Genomic DNA, 18,555 nt, shown 5'->3' with positions numbered 1-18,555 from the left:
CAAACTTAAAAATCGGCGTTGTGAGAGTCATCCATTGTAGTTTGTCCTTTAAATTGTCAGTCTCCTTGAATCGTCGAATGTTTGTACTCCTTTAAAGGAAACATCTTGTTTTTTACCAATACTTCTCATGAAATAAGTTTCCTTATACAGGGTTATAATAACACTTCCTTTCTCAACACTCACTTCCTTATTTCTTGCATGTTTATCAGAAAACAGACAAAACTTGCACAAAGCACTCTTTCTAAAAGATGGATGTTCGATTTTATAAGTTGCAGCTTTTACTTCTCAAATCAATTGATATTTCTTAGTTGCCCCTAGAATCATCTACAATCTTGTATAATATTTAAACAATACTCCGCTTTCTAGAACCCTTTCCAACATTCAGGGATCTTCTGCAATATTTTGCCACGTTCAGGAATCTTCTACACCTTCCTGGAATATTTTTTGAATAGTCTAGAAATTTCTTAAATGCTATTTAGGTTTTCTGAATTTTATACATAATAAGAGAATATTTTAATATAAATTGGAAAACAATGTCTCTTTTAATAAAACCTTTAAAATTAAGAAAAATGAAAAGTCATTACAAACTTTTAGGCGAGAGTGTATGTCTGTAGATGGCGACTGTTCTGTGGTCGATTTGCCAGTTTTATGGAAGAAAATCCAAATAAAAATCAAGCTACCTGCGCCTGAGACGAACTACCTCAGTGACTTGGTGAAAAACCCCATAAAATTCCTCACTAACTTGATTCGAACTGAGGTCTTTCACGCGAATACATTTTAACCGTTTATTTGGATAAGCAATGGAACTTAATTATTTAATTCTTTTACATCGACTGGCCAAATATATTTCAGGCGGCTTTTATCGAATTCTGCTTCTGTACTTTTCCCCAATTTTGATATATAATGGGGAAAGAGCAGTGTAAGGTTACTAGAAGATAACATAGTTAAAATAATAATTTCATTTGTAAAAAAATAATAACAAATATGTGTACTCATCAACCTAAGACTGTACCATAAACCCGTGTCTATTCCACAGAGTAATATTGACTCGGTGGTGTCATCTATTTTATTACTGCTATCCTTCTATCAGACTGGTTATGAACAGTAGTTGTTCAGAGCTGCGCAATAAAGGTTTATTTACTAAGCATCTCTAAATGTTCTAAATTTTTATGCACTGCTTTTCTAATCCACCTTGATCATCTTTCCTACTTTTTCTTTTATGCATATTTAAACATTAACAGGATCATCAAATGCATCGGATATTTCATTTCTCCATTATGTATTCCACACATGCGCAGCCTCTTTTTCAGCAAGGTGTAATTACAGTTTACTAGTTCTGTAAAGAACTTTGGAGTGCTGTTATACGAGGTTTTGTTTTCAATTATGGAACACTTCACTTGGTAATCTTCTTAAGTGAACTTCGGATACGTACATTACGATGTATAAAGAAGAATTTAGAAATTCTCAAGTTTATTTCCGACTAATTTTATGATGGATTTTTTAACTTTATTTCAGTAGTTTAAATCTTTGAAAGGTGGTGAAAAGTGCAAGGATACCCAATCATCACATTGAGCATTCTCTTTATGTCACATTGAACGACCATAAATTCAAATTTGTATTAAACTTGTTTTAAAGGAGATTGCCGCTGAAAGCATTGTCCCTTCATCTACAAAAAAGCAGACAAGTTGGTTTGAGGCCTACATGTGTACAATGAAAACTGTTTAAGACACTACTTCCGACTTCTTGGCCGTTTTTCAATCCATAAAAGAGACTTAACCGGAGAGTACGCGATATTTAAAGATCCGTTATAGAGGGCCGATCTTGGATACCTAATGAGAACAACAAATACGCAATTCCACGGCTAATTATTGAGGGAAGAATGGAAGGAAGAAGAAGAAGACGTACATCGTGGTTTGATAACATTAAGAATTGGACAGGATTAAACACCCAGCAGCTGTTCAAAGTTACCAGAGACAGAGGGACATTTGCCGTGATGGTCGCCGATCTGCGTTAGGAGATGGCACACATAACAGAAGATAGATGGCTTTAGTTGCCTCCCAGATTCTAAATAACTAATTCCCCCTTCAAAGAAGATTGACTTTCAATACAAAGAAAAAATTCCTCTTTACGGTTATTTTCTAATTATGACCAAGTACCATCTCCAGTTGTTCAATGTTCAGAGAGAAAAAAAAAAGTGCATTTGTTTACTTCGTGGTATGTATGAGACAATCTTCCTAACACTTAAAAACCTGTATTTCAGAAGAAAGGAGATCAGTCTCATTTCTTGAACAGATACGAGAAAAGAAAGGAATGTATTCTATATTTCTCAGCTGTCTCCTTCTCCTATCACACATTTCTGCCAAATATACACCCGCAGAAGCAAAGATCATCAGAAGTCTGCCCACATCTATAACGGCAGCTGTAATCGCGTGCGTCCAGGCCATGTGTTGCATACGAAGCTCATTTGAGTATGAGAGAAAACAACAAAATTCAGTAGGTACTTGATCAGTATGGAACAGGGGACGGACACAAGTGATTCTTCAAGAAAACTTCGACAGAAAAGTATTTTCCAAATGCACATTTCGTGACACATGACTGATTGGTCGTGGTAACTCAGACTTCGACAGAATGCCATTCCCGATGCGACTCATTTCCATGTGGTCTACGTCAGCCATGATACGGAAGAGGCACGCACGGCGATAATGACTACCGATAAGCTGTGTTTCGCCGTTCATTTATTAAAAGGTCACATTTACAGAGGGAAGCATGGAACACGTCTTACGAATCTACTACATTAAAACAAGTGACAAGCAAATATTCCATAGACGTGACTAGAAAGAAAAGTGAATGTGGTGGACGATGATAGGATGTTGATCCTCCTCCTCTAAATCAATTTCCTCTTCTAACTACTCTTTCCACCTTATTCTATTTATCTTCTCTTTTATTTATTCATGTGTTTGTTGCCATCTGGGTTTTAAGTTAAGTAGCAGTTGTACAGAAAAAATATGCTTTTTTTAGCGATCCTCTAGTGTACGAAGGGAGGGCGCAGAAATGTGATGTCGAATTTTGATGTGTAGGCGATTAGGAACTTAAATTTCATAGTTGAAAATCACAAAAAAATATATCCACTGTAATGGCCAGGAGACACCTCCCCATATCGAAGTTACCCAGTCTTCGGTAGTGACATCTGAGGATATAAGGCAGAAGAATTTTAAAGATGATCGACTTAATGATCAGAGAATTAGTGTCAGTTAAGTCTTGAAGTGTTTTTTCGGGCAGAAAATTATTACCCGAACAAAATTCTGGGAAAATGACTGAAAAGGTACAGTTCAATTTACGATTATTTTATAGAAAATCGAGTATTAGATTGGCTTTTGTCCTATGGCAACTAAGATCATGGGGCTTCGGCGTATGTGTCTATAAGTGTGATAGGTAGGATGAAACATTCAAGACTGATTAAGAATGTACTCAAGAAATGGCCCTTCTTGTAAGCTTTCGTAAAACGTTGCGAGTACATAGTTCATTTCCATATTTAGATGGCCTACAGAGGCACAAACAATTTTATACAAGGCAGTTCGTTTTTTGCTCTTATTAATGCATGTTCACCATTTCACAATGCCAGGAATGTACCTGTCAATCAAGGACTGGTAGTGGGGACGCGAAGCTTCAATATCAGGAACCCACTAGACTTTGAATACAGGTCAAATTTATTGAATTCCTGAATCCATGGTAACATTGAATTATCTTTATTATTGCACAAGGAGTAATCATTTCCTGTGTGCCAAGGATAAAAGGAATGGAAGCATATTACAGAGTGCTTCTTCTGGCAAAGAGGTTTTATAGGTGTATATTCTAATGTCGGTTTGCCTGTTTTGTTCGATGAAACGCTGAAGTAATTGAGAAAAATGCCAACAACTCTCGCCTAAGAATAATTAACTTCCCCACGGCATCAAAAAATAGCCCATCTAGAAGGGACTTTATCCCTGGACTTTTGTACACAATCTTTTAATGCTTTTCCGCACAGCATTAAAAGTTCTAACCAGAAGAATGGAAATTTTACAGTATTACATTATACTGAAATTTTCTGGCTCTGTCCCTTGGATATCTTTTATTCTCTATAAACGAAGAGAAAAGTTCTCCACAGCTGCAGACAAACCATCTCTCTTCGATTGCAGTTCAAGTTTCCGCTCTTAACTCTGGAACGGTTTGCTGAAGTATACGTGATCTCTCGAAGTCTTAAAAAAGTAGTTGCTGGGATTAAGATCAAATCATATCAGTTCGTCAACAGCTTCCCTAATGTCGAATTCTGCACAAATACTGCGTTCCACTTGTACCAGGCTGTTTGATAAAGTAATTTATAATATATAAACAACTATCATTCCTATAGCATAGTTTTGTTTATATGGGCAGTAAGATCTCTTTTATTTCATTTATTGCACAAATCTTCTGAATACAGTGAAGTCAGATTTCATCCAGCAAGAAAACTGGCCATAAATCACATGCACGGTACAAGAAACACCAAAGACCCATGCTGTGATACTCATTATAAACAAATCTCCTATTAATATGATTATACTTTAAATTTAGCCTCTAATGAAACTTTCCAGTAGAGGTTAGATCTTCGGATAAGGTTTAAGAGTCCGTTTGAGGAATTATCATAAGCTCTATTCTAGATTTCCAAGTGGCATGAAGCTAAATGCAAATCACCTTATTAGTTACAGAATATTTTAGAAATGTGTTCAAAAACGTATGGGCAGTATTAGCTTAATATAGCTTAGAAATAAATCCATTTAAAGACGATGCTGACAGACGAGTAATGCGAATGAAGTTTGAACATCCTTAAATGAGTTGATGTTTTCTGTATGGAAAGATTATTATTCCTAATGCATCGTTTCGCCTTAATCACAGAATATTCCGATGTTTTATTTAAGATGCACTTAATTCAGCTGAACAACAGTAACATCAAGCAAATAGATTTAGAAAAGGATTGCATATTTTGAACGATAATGGGCTGGGATATTTTATAATAAGCAACGAGGCAGTCAAAGGCTTGACTTGTTAGTATAAGAAAAGTACGATTTTTCGTTTTGTCGGTTGAAAACACTAATTTCCAGGAGTTAAAAACTGTGATGTAAAGATAATTAATGCAAATTACTCTGCAAATAAATATATAAAAAATGCTTAATCGGTGCCTTGTTGTCGACGAATATACCTGAGAAGAATAAACCTCATCAGTACCGATCGATATTACCAGGTGCACAATCTTGATATTCGCCGCGTGCAGAACGCAGACACAATGGAAAAGAAAGCTTAAAGATCTCATTTTTGAGCCTCGCGAAGGGGCTCAAAAATAAGATCTTTAAGCTTTTGATATAATCTTCACAGTTGATGTAATCTTCATCCTCTCCATTCCGTGTGGAAAAGATCTCAGTTCGAATCCTCAATGACGCGAAGAATCTATTTGGGTCTTTTTCACCAAGTGGTTGAGTTAGGGTTAAATGGTTATTTTCTGCTGGAAACAGCAGATTTGATTTTTCGTACAGCAAACAGTAAAATCGACCGCAGAACACATCCAATTTACAGACATAATATATACAACGCAATGTGGTCTAAGTCGCTAATGAACTTAAATAAATTCTACAAAAGAAAGCAAAAAACTGAGGTGCTTTCTAAAAATCTTATCGTGTGGGAATCATTAACTTAAATAGACAACGCACGCGACAAATCTCACATCCACTGAAAATCGTGACGCATTACAATGTATTTTTTCTTGTCCATGCCAATCAAGAAAGAAATAACTGCACTGTGATGAAATATGCTCCCTCATTCAAAGCTGCCTGCTTGAAGAAGGCCATGGAAATGATGTCTTATCGAAATTCTACCACTTTATGTAATATACAATAACGTTTCTTTAGAAAATATTGGATTGGCTTCTCCACTAGATTTCATATAATCCACAATTTCATTTCAAGGGTCTCAGATAAAAACCAATCTTTGGAAGCATTTTTAAATTGGGGAGACATTTACCTCACTTGTTGGTAACAAATTTTAGTTTTTTTAGAACAATACTAGATGGAACAAAGTCCTTGAGCCAATTTAATAAAAAATATTTGGACTACGTTTTGGGTCGTCTATGGAACCTTTCTTCTGGCCATATTTATTCTCTGTTCATATTTATAATCCGCCTGGACCTACTGATGACATCATTATGAAGTAATAACCTGGATCCTTCTGTTCATAAGCCTCAAACTATCATCGTTATAATGGGCGATTTTAACCTTCCTCTGTCTTCATTTGTAAATATAATTTACAAATGAAGTTGCTGTCCGACTCCTTTTTGGTTCCATGAGCCAAGAAAAAAAATCAACGTCACTGTTACAAGGGGGTATTCAAGCGCTTGATCTTGTTTACTATGATCTTCAACTTCAAGAAAAACTTAGCAGCAACATTGCATTTAAATCTGACCACAAAAGTACAGAACTGCAAGCAACAATTTGCTGTGGGAATCATCAGAAGAATATCATCAATTAAATTCCTTCAGAAAGAAAAGTTCTTAAAATACTGCCCATGGGATTCTCTCAAAAATATACCGTACAGGAAGCCACCTTTCTTCTTATAAAATGGCTGAATCAATCGAAAACAGGGTTGGGCATCCAAACTCTTGCTAGCTTATCTTTTCATTCCAAACCTTGGTTTAAATCCCACCTGAAACATTATTTTAAAAGTAAGCAAAAGTGTCACAGACTATAGAAGAAATGTAGCACCTCATCAGCAGACAAAATATAAAACGGGCAGAGCTCAGTTTCAACTCAAAAAAATCAGTCGTACAAAAATTATGTTATGTCCACGCTAAAGCACAATAAAAGAACACTTTCTACAAAATCAACAGCTACTTTACAGCATGATCTAGTTTTAGAATGGATAAAATGGAATATGGAAACAATAAATTTTGATATCTGAACTGAAGACATGCGTGCGTGCGTGCGTGCGTGTGTGTGTGTGTTATGGAGGTTTAATGGCGCACAAGCTTCTGGGGGCTATAGTGCGCCTATTCATAGTGAAATGCTAAAAAACAAAATTCAGTTGTAATGACTTGAATTTTATTACGGAGATCTTTCAGAATTTATTATAAAGTCCAATGTTTTTCAGGAAAGAGAAAAATTCATTGATATTTGCTTCCTCGCCAATAATATGCTTTAATGTCATCAGTTCTCGCAGATTTGTCCTGTTGATACTGTGGGCAGTCAGTTAGGATATGTTTCACTGATAAATGTGCTGAACACTGTGGACACTGAGGAGGACCTTCGCCTGTGAGTACATGGAGGTGAGTCAGATATGTATGTACGATTCGTGCCTTGCAAGTATCACTTCTTCTCTTAGCACTGTTTTGGTGCTAGAATGCCAAAGCTTTGGGTCCTGTTTCAACTGGTAGAGTTTATTATTAGTTTAGGTATGTCATAGATCTTTCCGCTGCGCTGTTTGTATGATATTATTATAGTCAGAGGCTGAAACTCTGTAGTCAGGTCTGGAACATGGACGGAGATTAAATCAGAAGTTGATGGATTTTTATCAGTTTTGTCAGCGAGTTCGTTTCCTCTTTATCCCCAAATGTGCTGGGATTCAGCAAAACCTTACTGATTGGTGACCTTCTTCAATTTTCAGGAGAAGACTTCTGATTTGATTTAAGACAGGGTGAACCTTGTAGGAGGAATTTTGCATTGCTGTAATTGAGCTGAGCTAGTCCGTGTATACTATGTATTTTGCAGAAGAGTGTGATTCAGATTTTTTAAGGCTAATTTTATTGCATGGAGTTCTGCTGAGAAGCTGCTATACTCAGCTGGAAGAGCAGCCGAAATGATTGTAGAAGGAAATACTGCCGTTTGCTCCAACGGCTGAACGTGATTTGGAGCCAGCCATCAGTATATATTGGCAAAAAATCAGAATAATTTTTTGATATGGTTTGCATGGAGTTGTTTCACAATGATTATTGGTAGGCGATTCTTTCCCCACTTGTGAAGATAAGTATCTCAGGTTAATTGCAGAGAGGGGAGTCCAAGGTGGTTAAGAGTAATTAATTACTTGTTGCCTGTTGAAAATATGAATATTCCAACTCCGTGTTAATTCAATAAGGCATAAGTCTGCTGGTCTTATTTTACTGGGTTTGTTTCTATAGAGATTTTGCAGTGGTGGATTAAAGAGGTATGGCTCAATAGGAAGCTGCCAGCAACTTTGTATTTGGGCTGCATACTTAAGAAGCAGCGTTTTTCTGCGGAGGTAAAGAGGGTGCTCATTAGCTTCAATATATAAACTATGAGTAGGAGATGTCCTGAAAGCGCCAAGAGCAATCCGCGATGCACTTCGCTGTATAGGATCTAGCCATCGTAGTGTAGTCTTACGGGCAGAATCATAGAGTGGAACACCATAATCCAAACGGGATCTGATCAATGCTCTATATAAGAGCAGCAAAGATGTACAGTCTGCTCCCCCAAGACAAGGCAGATAAAGCTCTTAGTATGTTTAGTTTTTTTGAGACAGTAAGTACGTACAAATTTAATGTGCTCAAGGAAATATAATTTCCTGTCAAGGATTAATCCCAAGAATCTGATGTTGTTAGTCATTGGAATGGTAAAGTTTGACATCCGAAGTTCAGTATCTGTGTGCATTTTCCGTTGATTACAAAAGTGGATTGCAACAGTCTTCTGCTGTCATAGACGATAGCCATTTAACCTTGCCCACCTTTGGACTTTATTCAGGGATATCTGCAGTTGCCGTTCAATGGATCTCATGTTCTGAGAATGGCAAGAAATAGAGAGATCATCGGCGTATGGGTAGGTCTGAACAGTATTTGGAAGTTCTTTTGTGATGGAATCGATTCTAAGGGCAAAATGGTTGCACTCAGTACAAACCCTTGTGGCACTCCTTCTTCCTGAAAAAAATGTCGCAGAAAGTGAGTTGTGATATCGAACTTGGAACGAACGATTCTGGAGAAAGTTCCTAATGAATATAAGCAAGTTGCCTCGTAGATCAAGAGCATAAAGGTCACCGAGAATGCCACGACTCTGGGTAGAATCAAATGCCTTCTCTATGTCTATGGAAACCATAACACAATGTTCATTTTTTTTACAAAGGCATTACGAATTACAGACTCAGCTTTGATCATGAGATCTAAGGAGGACTTGTTCTAACGAAATTCATGTTGATGATTACTCATTAGGTGTTCTGTTTCGATGATCCAAACAAGTCGATTATGGATTATTTTTTCAAGTAATTTACCGAGGCAACTGGAGAGGGAAATTGGTCTGTAACTGCACGGACTGGTAGTATCTTTTCCAGGTTTCAAAAAGGTAATAACTGTGGCATGATGTCAAGAGCTGGGATAAATGTTTTCCATAAATATTCGGTTATAGCAGACCAGCAGTATTTGCAAAATTTTTGTCACCAAGCTTTTGTAACATGATATAAGATATTCCATCTGGCCCAGCGGCACTGTTGTGTTGTTTTAATGGCGTGTAGAAGTTCAGAATATAGAAGATGCTGGTTATAGTTATACGGAAGGGGAACTGAGGTTCGAAAGTTGATGGCACGTTGTTCAGTCGTGGTCTTTATTTTCTGGAAATTCGGAGAACAATTTGATGCCCCTGAAACTTGGGCAAAGGTTTTGCCCAAGGCATTTGCTATGTCCACAGGAGCAGAGAGGTCTTGCCCATTCCACGAAAGAATTGGTGAAGGGGTGGTTGGAAATTGGCCGGAAATCTGCTTAATTTTCTTCCATATTAACCTGGAGTTGGTGTTTCTATTAATGGTAGATGCAAACCGAATCCAATAATTCTTCTTAGCTTGCCCCTGAATGAGAGGTGCTTTTGCCCTTACTTTCTTGTAGTTCATAAGATTAGGTGTGGTTGGGGATTTACGAAATAAAAATTCCATGCTTTATTTTCTAACTTCTTTGCTTTTGTGCATCCTTCATTCCACCAATAGTTAAGGTACCGTCGGGACTGGGATTCGACAATGGAATTGAACAGGTGGTTGTGCAGTGAGCAAATCACAAATAATCTGAAAATGATCGGTGCGCATGGGATCGTCCATAACAGACCATTCCATGATTGGAAACAGAATCGGGGAGCATATCAAGAGATCGATTGCAGAAGTTTGTCCAGTTGGTAATTGTATGTGAGTAATAAAATAAATACTGTTTATACTCCGGGATGACCAAATAGTCAGGAGTTCACAAGATAGACAGAATACAAGAAACAGCACCGTATTCAGCAGTCACGGGCTTGAACCCCGGTCACTCAAGGCACGTGTACTTATGCACCCGCGCGCCTGATCACTAGGCTACGGCGGCCAGCCTGGAGCACTGAGCTTTGTTTCTGGCCAGAAGGGGTTTTCAGAGTTTGCCTGTTTTCAAGTGATTGGTAATCTTCGTGGTAGTGCTTAATGGGTATGTTGATATCGCTGCGAAAGGATCTGATAGGCAGTGAACTTGAACACTTGTTTTAGTCAATCCCTTCAGTGCCTTATAAACCTCAGATCTCCCATTATATGTATGGTTGTCAAACTTGATAGGTGCACCGGTATTAATAATTGTAAGGTTTTGCTTATCTACGAAGGTTTAATCAGTCGACCATGCCTATTCAATTTAGTAGACCCCATAAGGGGTGGTGGTGGCCATTGACATCCACCAAGAGGTAAACAGGGGAAGGTAGCTGTATTAGCAGGTTTTCAAGATCTTGCTAAGAAAAGCTATTACTTGGTGGGAGATAAATTGATACTAATGTTAATTCAATTTGGGTTATCAAACGTACAGTAAAAACTTCAATTTCAATTTGCAAAACAATTTGCTTGGTTGGGATCTTTGAGCTAACCAAGCTGCCCACACTCCCATGGGCGAAATTTGAAGTATTACGATCATGGCGATAGATAGAATAGTTCTTTATGCTGGCAGAAATTTGAGAAGTTAGGTAGGTTTCCTGTATACAGAAACTAACTGGAGTGTAGCAGCTAATTAAGTCTTCATTATCGTTAAAGTTACTACGAAATCCTCTACAATTCCACTGAACAATATAAGGCATTATTGGTGTTTAGTTAAAGAAGCTGTATCTGACTGTTTTTTTTTTGTTGGACTGGCTTATGGCGTTCAGGTTTCGGTTTGTCTTTTTTGGAGAAAAATGGCCAACTGGTGTCCATATCTTCTTCCACATATATTTCTGAGACTGGGTCTTCCTGTCTGGATGAGTCAATTGTATCCATGGATGTGTCTTGAATATTCGTTTTTATGTTTAAACCTCGATAATTTGATGCAGCAGCATTCATTGGAGGAGGAGGAGGAGGAGGAGGAGGAGATTTCGCGGGTACTGTAAGAACAGTATTGCTTGCCTGGTTCAACTGTTTGGGGATATTCGACTGTTGCTGGGAGAGAACAGTTTGCCCAATCAGAGATTGAGGTGTTTGGAGGGACTGTAACATCAGTTTGGGTGGCCACTGATTGATATTTTTGTGCAACACTGGCATATGTACGTTTAGTAATAGTGGGAGCAATTAATTTCTTCGCTTCTTGAAAAGGTTACTTTATTTTCAATTTTATACTTCACAATTTTCTTTTCAGTTTTCCACCTGTCACATATCCTAGAATAAGCAGGATGGTTGCCTTTACATTTAGGGGGAATAATTTCTGTTGCTGAACAATCATTTTGAGTGTGATCGAAGGACCCACAGTTTGGACAAACTGGATTTCCTCTACATGCCGTCAAATAACAAACAAACAAATAACAAATCTACATGCCGTTTGAGATTGGCCATACTTTTGGCACTTATATAACATCTCAAGGGCTTAGGAAGGTATGATCGAATGCACAAAGAAGATAACCTGCTTTTATGGACGAAGTTAGGTTTGGGGTATTAAAAGTGAGTAAAATAATCCTTGTAGGTGTGAGTGTATTGTCCTTTTTAATCATGATTCTTTTCACTGCGATTACATTTTGCTTCTGAAGCTCTTGACTTATCTCCTCCTCTGAGACATTCATTAGATCTCAGTAGGATATAACTCCCATTGATGTGTTTAGGGTTCCATGGGGAGAAACGTTTACTAGAATTCCACCAAAATTTGTTAATTTTCAGTAGATGCTCTGAATGTTTCCGGCTGTTTGTTTCTACTAGTAGGTTCTCTGATTGAAGTCTCTTGACTGTCTTAGGAGATCCTGCCAGACTTTCCAGGTGTTTCTGAATGAGAAGCGGAGACAGTTTAGTCAGAGGCAGATCTGTAATAGAGTGCATTATGAGAAATGCAGGGAAATCTGTTGCCGAGGAGTTGGTTTTATACCTCTTGGGTTGCGACGTGTAACGTTCGGTTTCTATGTCCGGCCGAGAGCTTGTCGGCTCTAGAGAAGGAAACACATTATGTTCCATAATTAGTCCTTTTGGCCCTTGGCTGATTAAATGTTCTGCCAAGGTTTCCGGCCTTGCCACGGGGAGGCAGGAGCAGTGCCCGGTGTGACCAAGCGTAAAGTAGTAAGTGTTAGTAACAGAAATATGAAAAATAAAGGAATTAAAGAAGTCAATTTTTATAAACAAACAGATAGCGTGCAACATGTTATGCCTCCTGGTCAAGACCTGCTAATTAACTAACTTGTGAACAAGTAGACAATGGAAGGGTTTCAGGATTACGCCGATTCTTAAAAATGCTGTTTTTAAGAATCAGCGTATTGCTGTTTCGTTAATAATTAATAAAATTATTGAAAAAATCATTCTCCCATATCTTCAAAATGCAAACTTTGCTAATGCACCTGTCAACGTGCACTTTGGTCCCCAGAGGGCGCTCCACAACAACTAGCCTAGCTGACACCATTTGTGCATACAAACTGCGCTTCAAGGTAAGGCATAATGCGATGTCTTTTACTCAGACTTTGATGTCTTTTACTCAGACATCAAAGGTGCTTTCGACAACATATCTCAAGAAAGCTTTTGAATTATTAAAAAAATCATTTTTACGTTGACAATGATCATTTCCTATCTTCAGTACAGCCTAAATCGCAGACTTCTCCTCTTCCCCACTAATACTAACAATATTCTCGTCACAACCTCAACAGGCATTCCTCAAGGAGCCGTTCTCTCCAGTACTATATTTTCAGCATCTCTTCAACCACTTCTACAAGAAAATCCAAATCTACTGGCATATGCCGATGATTTAAAGTTTTTTATAATCTACAAAGCCAGTGATGATATTCGCAAATTTAAAAATTTTACAGATCTTTAAAATCATCAAGTATCTGATTATTTTACATATTTGTAATATTTTTAACATTGCGAATATCATCACTGGCTTTGCAGACTATAAAGAAATTCCTACCCTTGAATATTGATATTGTGTTCTTAGATGGCTCAATAGTAAGCTTCGTTTTCCCCGTACAATACCCAGGCAACAGCTTCATGAAAACTTAAAAACAAAGCCTCTGCAACAGATCATCAACGCGTCTGGAGTCCTGCTTCTTGCGAAGTTAATTACTTCTGCATGCGACTCACCAAACTTAGCTAATATAATAGCTGCTACTAACAGAGAAAATTCAAAAAACCAACAATTCAAATCCTACCTCTCCAAACTCAAACAAATGGACAGAATGTTCCCCAATGCATTCCTTCACCTTATAAATAACCACAACGTTGATTGCAAAAGGTTACTCAACTCTGAAGCCCATAAGGAATTAGATTTCCGATCAAATGAAAAGAAATAAAAACAGTAGCCTGCCTTCAACCCAGTAAATGCAACTGAAATCCAAATGTGCTGTTCTGCATAATTTTTTTCTTAATTCATAAGTATAATTCCTTTCGTTGTTAATATTTATATGAATCTGCTATGTATTCGATTATTTTATTTTATTTCCTTTGTACCCTATTATCTGCCCCTAGCCATGTGCTGTGATGGGCTTGCTGTATTTGCGATAAATTAATGTTTATTTATTAAGAGATCGTTATGGCTCGAGAGGATGATCACAAATAAGTAGACTACATTTATTCCAAACATTGGAAGTAAGTGTAGGGTTCGGGTTGTTTAGAATTCGCCTAGAGGCAACTAAGGGATTAAGGGCATGTCAAAATATGGTATATTTTATGCTAATTTTATATACGAAACCTGGTGGGACCTTGCTATTCTCGCTTGTGGCGACTAACTCAACCAAGGTTTGTTCTAGATAAAACGGTCGACGTACCCTACAAATTTCCGACATGCATATCGGCAACAGGCCCTAAAATGCGCCAAAAAACAGGTAATGAAGATATAGACAAAGAATTTCGGCAATCGCAATTGGTCACTGTGTTGAAAGATATTCATGGAATATCTAAGAATAAAAATCGATGAAAAAGGCAAGAGAATTTATGAGTTTTAATGTGGTCCAAGGTTGAAGTTTTGTGCTCCATAGCATAACAACTTAGCAGTGTGCGAGTGTGTACTGCATTCGTGGAAAAAGATAAAATGCTATTTGGGAAGATGGCAGCGAATTTCATAGAGGATTCTGAACTCGAGGCATCTGTGAATATAGTCAATAAATCAGAATATTCAGCTGGATGGCAGCGCGAACAAAATGCAGGCTTTTCAGTTTTAATGGATTAGTTGCATGAGGGTGTTACCTCTTTGATTCGGCAACCTTTTCTGTTTGTTTGTTTGTTATTTAGTTTTTAGGAGCATTAGCAACTAAGGCCATATTGCTCCGTAACCTTTTCTGATATGATCTTAACAACTATGAGTATCTCTTGAACTAGAAGAGCAAATGTAGTGATGGAAGCCTGGTGGGCGTTACAGAGTTTTTCCCACCATGGCTGAAAAACGGGTGTCAACGTCGGGCGGTCTGGCAGGATTTCAATTTGAAGGCATACTGTCTCGGCCTTTTATAACGCTAAAAGTTCGTTATAACGCTATAACGCTACGGTCACTGACTCGATATTAAGTGTCTATGGAATTTTGTTCTTTTTTTCATGTATAAGCGTGGTTTAAAGAATAGTTTATAAAATATGACATGGATAGAGAACTTCGGTGAGTCACAGAATAAAATTTTATTGCAGATATTGAACAAGATATCGGTGTTTGGAACACAAGATATCGGTGTTTGGAAATTTTTGTCTTCGAATCTCTAATAGCGACACATATACAGACCATAGCCTCATAGGCTTAACATAGAGGATTTTACTTTGTGCAAATTCCTATAGACTTTACATTGTCCCGTTGAGATAACATTACGCAAAATGGAGACTTGTTATCTTATTGCCTTGGAAATTTACTGGCTTTGGAGTAGTCCAATTTAAGGAAAATTTAATGATTTCTACGCCTTTCGTAAGTTTTTACATTGCGTCTATTTACTGTCCGCCAACTGAAGACATACAATTGACTCTTCATCATTTGGACAATATATGTACTAATTTCGCTTCTAAACATCTTATAACAGTGGTTCTAAACGACAAATTCAACTTCTGGCATAGCGGTTTACCGACACTAGAGGATTTGTCTCGAGGATTTAATTTTATCCTACAACTTAACTGTGCAAAACTTGCCTGACAAGCCGTTCACATTTTCTACTGTGAATGGCGAATCAAACACAGATGTCACTCTTACCACGGTTAAAATTGAAATTCTAACTGACTGGCATGTTATTCAGAGCCTTATGAATAGCGACCACCAAGCTATTGTACTATTGGTTTGAAGCCTCGACAGCAATATAATGTGATTCACAGCCACAAGATCTTAGACGTTTCTCAATGAATACCATTAAATGGAACAAATTCAAAGATTACCTTCTCACCATTTTCTCTGCAGAAGTTTTAGACAGTTTAAACGTTATGAAGGTAATGGAATTTATAAATTTCGTCCAGACCCACCTGTATTTCGCAATGGAGTACCCGGCCAAAAGAAAGCAGACCAGAAGAACTTCTGTTCCTTGGTGGTCTTCGGGACTTAAGTAACCTGCGAAAGCAAGTTCAACAGGCTAGAAAAGAATTACAGCAACGTAGGCACCTTTCTGCCGATGATGTTCGAACCTACAGGGGAAGCTTACAGTACCCTAAATAACATTTATCAAAAGGCAATTGCCAGCTCAAAATAAAGTTGTTGGAAAAATTTCGTAACGGATATCGGAAATAAAGAACCGTGGGGCTTGTTTTACCTGATATCACGGAACATAATGGCTTGCGGAGATGTTTATAACACAGTTAAAGTAGATAGTCAAAAGACTCAAGACTGTCTACGGTGGATTCCATAAAGATATATCGGATCTATATTCACCTGAACAAATGCAAATACATGATAATGAAAAGTATGAGGGGCCATAGGACATCGATCCCTTTATACTTCTGGATTTAGGCTCTGCCGTGGCAAAACTCAATGGTAAGGAATGCCCAGGTATTGACCTGATTGAGAATACAGTCATAGTTAATTTTTTTGAAAATTTTCCACACATTCTTTTAAATTTGATGAATAAGTGTTTACTAGAAGGAATATTTCCTCGTCAAATGAAAATAGCTCTACTAAAGATACTGCACAAGCCTGAGAAAATTAATATCAGATCAACGGGCCTACGGACCTATTTCGCTTTTAGCCAACCTGGGAAAATTGTTTGAGCGAATGTTAGTCCCAAGAATCCAAAAAAAAATGCTAGATCATCAGTTATGTTCAGAAGCACAATACGGCTTCAAGAAAGGACGGTCGACTGAAGACGCTATAAATCTTCTGACCAATTATATGTCCAATTCACCTGCTAAATACGTACTCGCTGTGTTTGTGGACTTTCAGGGCGCGTTTGACAATTTATGGTGGGAAAGTGCCCTCAGGAGCTTGAGATCCGCAGAGTGTGATGCGTACATCTATAGTCTTATACGATCGTACTTTAGCGACAGACATATTAAGGTGGTGGCAAAACATCTTACGTACTGGGCTCAGGTTTCAAGAGGATGTCCCCAAGGATCAGTGTTGGGACCTCTCCTCTGGAACGCTGAGCTGGATCAGTGGTTAACAAGGGCACACAATGGTATCAATAAGATACCCTATGCTTGGTTTGGTATTTGGATTTTAGGAGCATTAGCAACTAAGGCCATATTGCTCCGGGATATGCGGTGGTCATTCCCTGACCTTTCCGCATCCTCCGTATTTGGTGGTGACGGGCTCGAACCCCGGTCTAATCAAGAAGCGTGTGCTACGCACTGCTGCTCCTTCCCACCTGGCTACGGAGACGCCTTTACCCTATGCGGATGACTTGGTGATCGTTGCTGATGGAAGCACAAGGAATACCTGAAGAGAAAATGCAGCCTACAAACAGTCAACAATCTGAAAATATCCCACAGTAAAACCAGTTTTATGACTTTTAAGAACCATTTTAGCCACAATAGACTGCCCAGAATCCGACTAAATAATACTGAAATCCCTCCCTATATATCCCAAACTAAGTATTTGGGTATCATCTTAGATAATAAACTCAGCTTTCTGCTTTATGTGTCAAAACTCAGGGACAAAATCTGTTTTTTTCACAGCCTCAGTGATCAGAGTCTCCAGGAAAGATTGGGGATTATCAAAGAAAACCTTGAATCTTTACTATAAAACCATATTTTTGCCTATGATATCATACACAGGACGTGTATGATATCATACGTACCAAATATCATACGCTTTGGTACAAAAAAAGTATCAAAGGTAAAAGTGAAACAAACTTGTTTCCACACAAAGATCACTTCTTCTGACGATCAATAATATTCCAAGGACTGCTTCAAACAACACACTCCAAATACTTGGCGGTACGATTCCCGTAGATTTATATATTGCTCTCCGGGATTTGATTTACTACCCAAAATAAAAAGGACAGTCTAAGACATTGCTTGGAATTAGGACTAACCCAGCCAGCGACTTTAAAAGGGAGAAGAAAAGACTTTGGAAGGAATTTACTATGGTTTGGCAAAAAAGATAGAACGAGAGTGAATTTGGGCTTGTAACAAGAAAGTATATTGCGCAAGTGGAATTCTCAACAACCCCTGGAGTTATTTCGTGGTTTAGACCTCTATGACAACTTCTTATCTGCTAACAGAGCATGGGTCCATCGGGGCTAAATTATTCGAGCGTGGTCTGGAGCTTAATCCGTGCTGCACATGTGGGGAATATGAAAGGTGGATTCATATACTTCCAAACTGTTCATTGTACTATCAAACTAGAGCGGATTTAATGTCTACGGTGCCAAAAGTATTGGAAAACAATGTAAATATTAGTTGAAGACCGTAATAATATTACTGCTCTGCAAGCCTTCTCAAGAACAGTTTTGATGTAACGACTCAGCTAAGAACTTCAGCTTCTCCTGGGAATTGACTTCATAAAAGGCCAAAGGTAAAGGTTTATGTGTAAACGGAAGATTTATGTCAATTGTTATTGTAAAGATTGGTTTCTGTGAAAAACAAGGTTTATGAGAAACATTTAGTATTGGTGTTGGTGTTTTTGGGCACAAGGGCCAAAACGTGCCTGTTCCTATGAGATGTTTTTATTTAAAATTTCAGTCCAGTTTCTTATCATAGAAAATCACATTCGTATCTGCTTAA

Source organism: Mastigoproctus giganteus, chromosome 9, assembly GCF_048544385.1.
Source record: "Mastigoproctus giganteus isolate SK-2022 chromosome 9, ASM4854438v1, whole genome shotgun sequence".
NCBI classification, from domain to species: domain Eukaryota; kingdom Metazoa; phylum Arthropoda; class Arachnida; order Uropygi; family Thelyphonidae; genus Mastigoproctus; species Mastigoproctus giganteus.
The sequence above is the reverse complement of the archived record's forward strand: the minus strand, read 5'-3'. Positions refer to the sequence as shown.